The 9057-nt window shown below is 33.6% G+C and overlaps 1 long non-coding RNA gene across 1 annotated transcript; it reads left to right on the top strand.

Annotated features, from left to right (window-relative positions):
- Positions 1-1835: 1835 nt before the first annotated feature.
- On the top strand, positions 1836-4287 carry LOC147410570 (uncharacterized). Its single transcript, XR_015178755.1, has 4 exons — positions 1836-1995; positions 2411-2534; positions 3670-3726; positions 3832-4287. It is a non-coding gene; the product is annotated as an uncharacterized LOC147410570 (long non-coding RNA).
- Positions 4288-9057: the final 4770 nt, after the last annotated feature.

Raw genomic sequence — 9057 nt, 5'->3', positions numbered from 1 at the left:
TTAAACTCTAAACCTTAGACTTAACTATATTTAGAACCATTAATTTATCTTCTCAAAGTTTTGCATCTAACCCTTAGTCCATTCCTGTTTGTTTAAGAAAGACAACATTCTCATGACATGTGTGAAATTGTTATATTTAAGAAAGATTAAATCTAGGTAAAGCCTTGAATTGTTGTTAAGAAAATCATTTCTAAACTCTGATAACTCAATGGCTTGACACCATATGTAATTCTCCTACAATTTTATTTTCTTGATAAGGATCATTCTTCAAGAATCCATTTTCAAATGTTTGATTAATTTAAAAATATAAAGCCTTTTCCACCATCAATCTTCTTATACCACCCTCATTATCGTTATCTTTGATACTATTGTTACTGTCCAATTTTTATGGAACTCACATGACAATCATCACCATTATAGAATCTCTGCTACCACAAAATCAATAAGAGAAATAATTCTTTAAAACGAACTCAAATTGTATCGATAGTCTTGTTGATCATATACATTACATCTTTCATGTTGAAATAGACTTTTAGGTTATATAACTTGACTCCACTTCGTACTAAATTGAAAATTGTAAAACTTATAAAAATAATAATTTAATAAAAAATGATAAAGATTTTAATGTTTCTAAATTTTTATAATCCAACAATATTTAACGATTGTCTTCAAAAATAAATTTGAATTCAAAATATTATAACATCGTTAAAATATAATTTATCAAAGAAGTTAGATCATATACACTCCAGGAAGTAGGCTAAAATCCACCTCCTACACCTCACATATCTTGTCACATAGATCTCACATTAAATTCTCTAGCAAAAGAATATTTGTAGATGGGTACATGTTAAGATACATTAAATACACCTTCAAAAAAAAAATTCCTTCTTAAAATGCACCTTCAAAATTTATTTTCCTACCTAAAATGCACTAAAAAATAAATAAATTTTTTCCTTCCTAAAATGCAATAAAAAAACTTAAATACACCTTCCAAAAAAATTTAGTGCCTTTTGAAAAAAATTATTTTCGTACCTAAAAAGCACTAAAAAAATATACCAAAAATACTTTGATAGGTTTATTTCTGTACGTATTTAATGCATCTTAATATATGTCCCTAAGGCACGTGCTAACAAAGCCCTTTTTGATATTTGTGGCAAGATTTGAGGTGTGAGAGACCTATGTTAACCCTCCACATTAGGTGTATACAATCTGGGCAGGACACTCCATTAGACACCGAGCTGATGTGGAAGTGTGCACGAAATCATGGATGTATTAGCTCGAGATACTAATGAAAAGCATCTATGATTCTGTAGACTCTTCTATGTTAGCTTAGTGTCTAATGTAAGGCTCTATGTTGTCACTATAGAGTAATTCTATTCAAGATATATAGAATAATGTTGAAGTAACTTCAAAATGTACATCGATTGTACATTCTAATATGGCGGTGCACACATAACCATAGATCTTTTTATTGAGATACAAGTGAAAAGTAGCTCTGGTTATGTGTGCCCACCACATCAAAATGTCAGAATAGATGAACATTTCTATGTTACTCCAGCACGACTCGTATATATATATATATGATCTCCATTTCGAACTAGATGGTTTTAAAATCTATTTCAGGATGAGATGCCAAAGGTGGGACTTATTTCTTCTTATTTTTAAGTTTTAGTTTTGTTAGTTCAAATATCTTAACTAAACTTAGAAATCGTTAGAAACCCAGGTGACTCACCTGAGTCATATACGTAAGGTGAGTGTCGAGACTCAAAGCAGGGATTTACAACTATATAAAGAACTTATGGGATCCACCAAAAGTCCAAAACCCTAGCCTACAGCCAAAACCTCTTCTTTTATTCTTCAAGGTTCGCTCATATCTTATTCTGCCTTGATCGCTTTTGTGGTGATTTTTCCGTAGTTAGTTGGATTGCTTCTTTTAACAATAAAAGCTTAAATTTTCAAAGAAGGCTTGGGTGAGGATCGAGTGAGTTTTCCATGGTGAGACGATTTTCTGGCTCTGATCTACATTCTTTTTAGATCATTGAATGTTTGGTTGTTGTTTTGTTTAATCCACAGCTTCTTCCACTGTTTTCAGTCTAGATTGGTGTGTTTGATTAAACTATTTCTAAATTGTATACTACCAATGAATCCAGAATCAGATTTAGGCTATCAAGTGTTCATATTTGGTTGAAAAAGTAGAAATTTGTTTGTTAAAATGTATTTCAACTATCAATTTGTTTTTTTTTTATATAATAAATTTCTGTTAGCTATATAAAAAAAAACTCCTTTTATTCTGATAAATTAGTAATTGAAAACAAACAGTGATAAATGAAGATATCTTTATCAAATTTTTTTGCTTTCTTATTTTGTTTTACATTGTTGAAAGTATGATCTGTAAACTTTGTATTTGTAGCTCAATTGATCAATCTCCCTAAATTTTTGGGAAGAAAGCTTTGAAGATGATAGATCGAGATTGGATGATCTCCACTGCAACGATGAGGTCACTGGTCCGATCCCAGCTATATAACAGATCAAAGGTCAGTAGTTACTATTCATTTCATTCGAATTTTGTTTATTTGATCGTATATTTCATTACCTCAACTTCTCATGCATCATAAACTTACTTTTCAATTAATAATAATTTGTTTATTGTTTTGAGACTTAAAAAGGAAAATGCAAGAATAGATGGAAAGTAGAAAACAGGGATCAAAAGCCCAAACTGAGATGACTCACCCAGCCATTTCCATAAACTGGACGAGATGAGATGCTAAAGTGGGATTTATAACAAGATAGGGAACTTATGAGATCCACCAATACCCTAGACTACACCTAACACCTCAAATCTTGCTTCTTATTACAGCACACATGAGAAGGTACCCACACCATAATATATATCAACATCAACTGGTGGACCTCACCATCTATTAAGCCTTCATTCCATTGAATCAATTCTTTAGATATTCAAAGCTAAAGGCTAAGTTTAGATAAAGATCTAGAATAGTATCCCTTGGCTGTTCTATAATATTTCATTTCTTTTGCAGAATATTTCTCCAAAAGGTTGAGCTTTTAATGTCATGATCTGTGAGTTTTTAATATATCTGGTGTGATTCTACCTATAGGATGAGGGTGCTTTGACTTCTTATCCCTAGAGAGAAAAAGTTGTGGACAGAATCATTTTTTTAATTATTCATTGACTTGGTTCTGTTATGCTAGTTGTGTTCACCGTGCATGATAGTTTTGATTTAATAGCTTGAGGGTAGAAGTTATAAGTGCCTATTTATCTCTATGCACTCTCAGTTGAGTGTAGTGTAATCTCCCAGTGAATTTATTCTCTCTGTTTCTTGTGTTGTGGTAGCCATGACCACACAGCAAGGTTTTGGTATAGAAATATGCCAAGAGATCCTGTCTGTGATAAATTTCATTAGTGTTACAAGATTGTTCTTTTTCGTTTTTTTGGATTGGTAAGATGGATTTGATCTCTAGTCTTCCCATTTAATGAAGTCCGAATCTATTTAGAGTTATTTATCATGATGCACTCATTCCATAGTGATAGGGTTGCAAAGCGTTCTATTTCATGCTGTTAAATTTAATCTCTATAATCTCTTTTCAAATGCCTCCTCTTTATTTGTTGTTTTAAACTTGCAGATTTACATTTGAACTTATACTTTTCAGGACTATCTGGTGGACACTGTCAACATTGTCAGTCAGACCATCCATGGAAATTCCAAGGTCCTCATACTTATCATACATAAATTGATACAAATTTATTGGTCATTGGGCCCTAATTATCTAAAGTTATTGAATACTTAACTTTTCCATTGTTCTATTTTGCAGAAAAAAGCGTAACCACACTTTATTCACTATATCGGATGGATGTTACTATACCAGAAGTGTACTGGAGATGCGTGGAATGAATTGTATAGCAGCTTCTAATGACTGGTTGGTCATGTTGGGTAATTATTCCTCGAAATATTTAAATCTGATCTCGATGGAAAAAATCCAGTTACCACCCATAGAACATTCTAACATCTTGTCCAAGTGATCCTAATTGTGTCGTGATGCTCATTAGTAAGAGAAATGAATTTCTTTATTTTTGTAGACCCCATGACGAACAATGGATCAATCACGACTTGAATCCTAGGAAGGAACACAATGGTATGGAAAGTATTACTTCTGCCATCAATGTCCAAGGGAAGATCTATATCTTCTTCATTTTTGGGATTGCAGTTGTAGATGTTGGGGATACATCGGCAACAATAACAAATTTTGAAATAAATTTACCTCTGTTATCCATAGAAGATCCAAAGCTATGTTCTAACTATTTAGCGGAATATCGTGGAGAACTCTTCCTGGTAGTGAAAATTTTCTTGGGGATATATGCTGATGTAGTTGAGACTTTTGATATTTTCAAATTGGATTTTTCCACAATGGTTTGGGTGAAAGTGGAAAGCATTGGCGACGCGATCTTCTTATTGAGTAAAAGTTGTATATCAATATCCGAGTCAGAGTTGGGAGTTAAAGGGGATTGTATATACTTCTTGGATCCAAATAATAGAACTTGTACCGATTTAACATGTACAACCAAACTATCACAGTTGATCTTCCTTGTCCCGATGTTGTTCATGGATGGTCTCAACCTTATTGGATAGTGCCCAGTATCTCCTTACCGGTAATTCATTTATTTTTTACAATTTTTTTTATTTGTTTTGATCTTCTTTCATTAGAGATAATAGTTTGTAAATAGCTTTAGTTTGTTTTTCAACTAGTCTTTTAATATGCGTTTTTGCCCATGTTGCTCCTTAATCCTTGAAGTATACCTTTATATTTTACAGGTAAAGCAAGGGAAAGCAAAGGTGGAAGACACTGTGATTTTGGAGTCAAGAATAGCCCTTGATAAAGAGGAGGTAAGTGAAGAAGAGAGGCCTTGGAATGACATGGCAAGGGAGATTTTAGAACAGATCATATCTCATCCCTTTGTAAGTGATTGCATTCGTTTTCACCTCACTTGCAAGGGATGGACAACCATCACTTCTCCACTAAGGTCACCCCCTCCTCCCTTTGAGTCTAACTCTAATAAATCACCATGGTTCATGTTCTTTCCATATAACAATAGTGGTACATGCAAATTCTTCCATGTGATGTACAACGACACTTGTCTCATGGACTTTCCAGAACTACAAGGTGCAATTATTCACCTCTCCAAATACGGTTGGTTGTTAGTGTCACGAAGTGATTGTTCTATTTTCTTCTTTAATCCCTTCACTAGGGCAATCATTGAGCTTCCCGATCTTGATGATTCGGGATTTTTTTAACTAGTGTATCATTTTCATCCCCACCAACTTCCTTAAACTGCATCGTATTTTCCCATGAAGTAACTAATTCCAAGTTTTTTTTTTATGTGGGTTTGTCGTCACGGAGAATTTATTTGGACTCCATATTACATTGATGGTAAGGTGCCATTCATGGAATCTCATTGCAATCCTATTTTCTACGACAATGTTTTATATATTTTGGGTCAAGATGGAAGATAAGAGTTTTCAGTCCAAAGGAGGATGAAGATGAATGCATATGGAGTGTCCTCCCGAAACTAATTAGACCTAAGTTTCCAATTCATCGGAGTTTCATTGTAGAGAGTGATGGAGAGCTCCTATCGATATTTATTGGTCATTTGGGTAGTCCAATTGGTGTTTTTAAGTTGTATTGGTTCAAGATGAAGTGGGTGAAAATAGAAAGTTTGGGTGATAGAATGTTATTTGTTAGTCATACCACATCGATCTTGGCATCAGCATCAGTGAAAGGAACAGAGAATAAGAATTATTTTCCGAGGTTCCATGGGAACAATATCGTATTTTATTCTCTTTGAACTGGAAAATATCACTCTTTCGGAGGTAACTTCTCTCAGGAAAATTGGTATGACACCGATGAACAGTGGTACTGCACTTGGATTGAACCTTATAATTTTGATATACATAATGAAGGGCTCAATTGCTTTGAAAATCCTCCTCCTGAGGACTAATTCCATTCTGTGTGGTTTAGACTTGTTTGGTGGAGCATATTGCCTTTATTAGAGCTTCAATGTATTTTTTCAATAAATAAATAAATATCATTTGAATTTTCTGGTGGAATTTTGTAATGAAACAAATGGTTCTTTGTGTTATTTAATTTTATGGAAAAATAAATAATACGCCAATTCTATGGATTAACAAAAAGTTCTTTTCAACAAGACAAGAACAAGTTATCGATTTTCAGAAGAAAAATTATGAGTTTTTGACGTGAAGACAATCGTATTTAGGTCATTTCCTCTTAGGCCAAGGGGAAATGTCATCAGTCTGAAAACACAGGGAGTTAACAATCTCTAATACTGATCAAAATGCGATGGGAGCATATTAAATTTCCCAAATAAAAAACCAACAAAAATAAGAGCGTTGCCTGTTTTTAGGGTAAGAAAAAAAAGCTGCTATTGGCATCCAAACTGTTACTTACTAAAAACTTGGGTTAATTAGTAAACTTTAGGGTGCCAATAGTAACTCTCTAAAAAAAAGGAAGAGAGAATCATATTAGTTCTCTTTCTCTGGTTTTGGAGAACAAAGAAAGAAAAACCGAGCCGAGGTTTGGTGTTGTATGCGGATGGTTTAGTACGACACATCTCTCCATCTCACACCAATCTCCATGATCTCGCATCTCGAGGTACCTGTGGCTTCTTGTCCCTCAGAAATGCCCTTCACGCAGGAGCGACTTTCTATCTTAGCATTGTATGGAGCCAATGTCATCCAATCAGTTGAAAAAAAACAAAGAACAAGCTTGCATCTCCATTTCATTAAGAATTTATCTAAGAAACATAGACCAGCTTAGGAATAAGCATCTCAATCAATGTTGATCTTAATACAATGATGCAATGTATGTATTGCATGCTCCACTTGTCAGGCCTACGGATCCAGACATCCTGATCATAAAAAATAAAATTAAATGTATTGCATGCTCGACGATATTTCACTCAAGCGAATGTTGCAGGTTCTTTTGTAGAAAAAGACAGAATCCAAATTTCTAGAACTCCACTTCTCAAATAGTGTAGAAACACACTAGCCCAAGACTTACAACGAAGAAGAAGAAGAAGAACAACAATTAAAATGATGAAAAGCCAATTACTGAGTTAATTCAAAAAGAAACTTTACAAGTTAGAAATGAGACATCCACTTATACATGATATGGAATTTGGAGTGTTGATAGTATCTTACTCACTTTCTCTCTTCTCAAAAGTTATTTCAAGGATTTGATTGTGAATAAGACTTCCTACATGTATATATAGGTGGTGGAAGAAGTTTCTAGCATGTTAGAATGCTTGTTCAGAAAGTTTCAAGAGTGTTAAAGATGGAAAACAAAAATGCATTGGTACTTAAGGTTGGTGCATGGGAAAATTGAGATAATTGATAGTAATGGGATTCACCAATGAAGGTGGAGATTCTAAAAGAGTACATGAGAAAATGTGATGCGGTAGAGAAGAGAGAGAAAGTGACATGTGTCTGTAGACACTCCATTTTTTCATCTACCTAATTCGTCAATTTGTCATCCGGTTGTCGTGAATTCCTAATGATAAGCGCAAAGAACTCAAAGACTTGTGAGTATTGTCCCTAATCTTTCCCATTTCTAGTCTTTTCATCTCTCTACTCGCTACGACTGGACATAGAAATTTATGTACGTTTAGGATCGCTACACCTAACACCCAATTTAGTAAGCATGTACGCTTAGGTTCGCTGCATAATTCGATAACTTAGAGACACCTCACTATCCTAGAAAAATATGACTTTGAAACTAAGAAATGATCATGTTGGGACTGAAAGAAATCTCATGTCAAAATTCGTAAAAATTTACAAAAATCAACAAAATGACGAAAATGCCCCTCATAAATTTTGGACTTTCAAAAAATCTTGAAAGTACCACCATCGCACTTAGAATATGATTTCGAGTCTAAAGAGACCCAAATCGATGAAAACAGATAAATTTATGAGAAATTACAAAAATGATTGAAATGCCCCTCAATGTCCAATTTTGACTTAAAAACCCTGATTCTTAGGAAAACATGAAAAAAAATTAAACGATTGAAATTCAAAATCAAATTAAAAATTCAATCTAATGAAAATAAAATTTAAATTAAAAATGAAACTCAAACTAAAAATTAAACTATTAAAATTTTATCAAAATCAATTTTAAGTTCAAATTAATAATTACTTAACCAATTAAAATGCAAAATCAAATTAAAAATTAAAAATCAATCAACCAATAAAACTAAAATCAAAATTTTAAGTTTAATTAATCGACCAATCCAATCGACCAACAAATTGAAATCAAATAAGATCCAATCAACCAACAAATTGAAATCAAAATTAAGAGCCAGTCAACTAACAAATTAAAATCAAAATTAAAATCCAATCGACCATGCAAAGCAAAATTAAAATCCAATCAATCAAATTCTAATTAACCAATCAAATTGGAATTCAAAATCAAATTAAAAATCGAATAAAAAAGTCATCAACCGATCGACAAAATCAAATTGCAAACTCATCAACAAGGGACTAGCAATGATGTGAGTAGCGTGGGATTGCTAATCCCATTCTCTCAAAAGAAAAAAGAAAGAGATGTAAACATGTATAAAAACTGAGGAAAGAAAGAGAAAAATAGAAAGTTTTTGAATATAAAGAAATACGTCTCTCTCTCTCCAAGGGGGGTCTTTTTCTCCTCGATTGACCTTCTTCTTCAGGCTCTCTATACCTTTCTCTTCTTCATGGAGCTGTTGCAATAGGTCCCTCTCAAGCCCTACAACATCTCACATCTTCTTCTTAACTCACTGCAACGTCCCCCCCTTGCTACCCCCTTCTCCTTCTCCATTGAACCTGTAGTACGACCCTCATCTCTCTCACGTTCTGCAATAGCCCACACCTCTCTTATATCCCTACACTACGTGAAAATCCCAATTTTTTCTAAAAATATTTGTTGGGCCTGGCCTGTCGAATTTTAAACCTGAAACTCCGTGGCCCGTGGACCACGTTTTCGGTCGATCACACT

Source organism: Akebia trifoliata, chromosome 1, assembly GCF_017979445.1.
Source record: "Akebia trifoliata isolate Shusen 1 chromosome 1, ASM1797944v1, whole genome shotgun sequence".
NCBI classification, from domain to species: domain Eukaryota; kingdom Viridiplantae; phylum Streptophyta; class Magnoliopsida; order Ranunculales; family Lardizabalaceae; genus Akebia; species Akebia trifoliata.
This window is presented reverse-complemented; position numbering and strand designations above follow the sequence as displayed.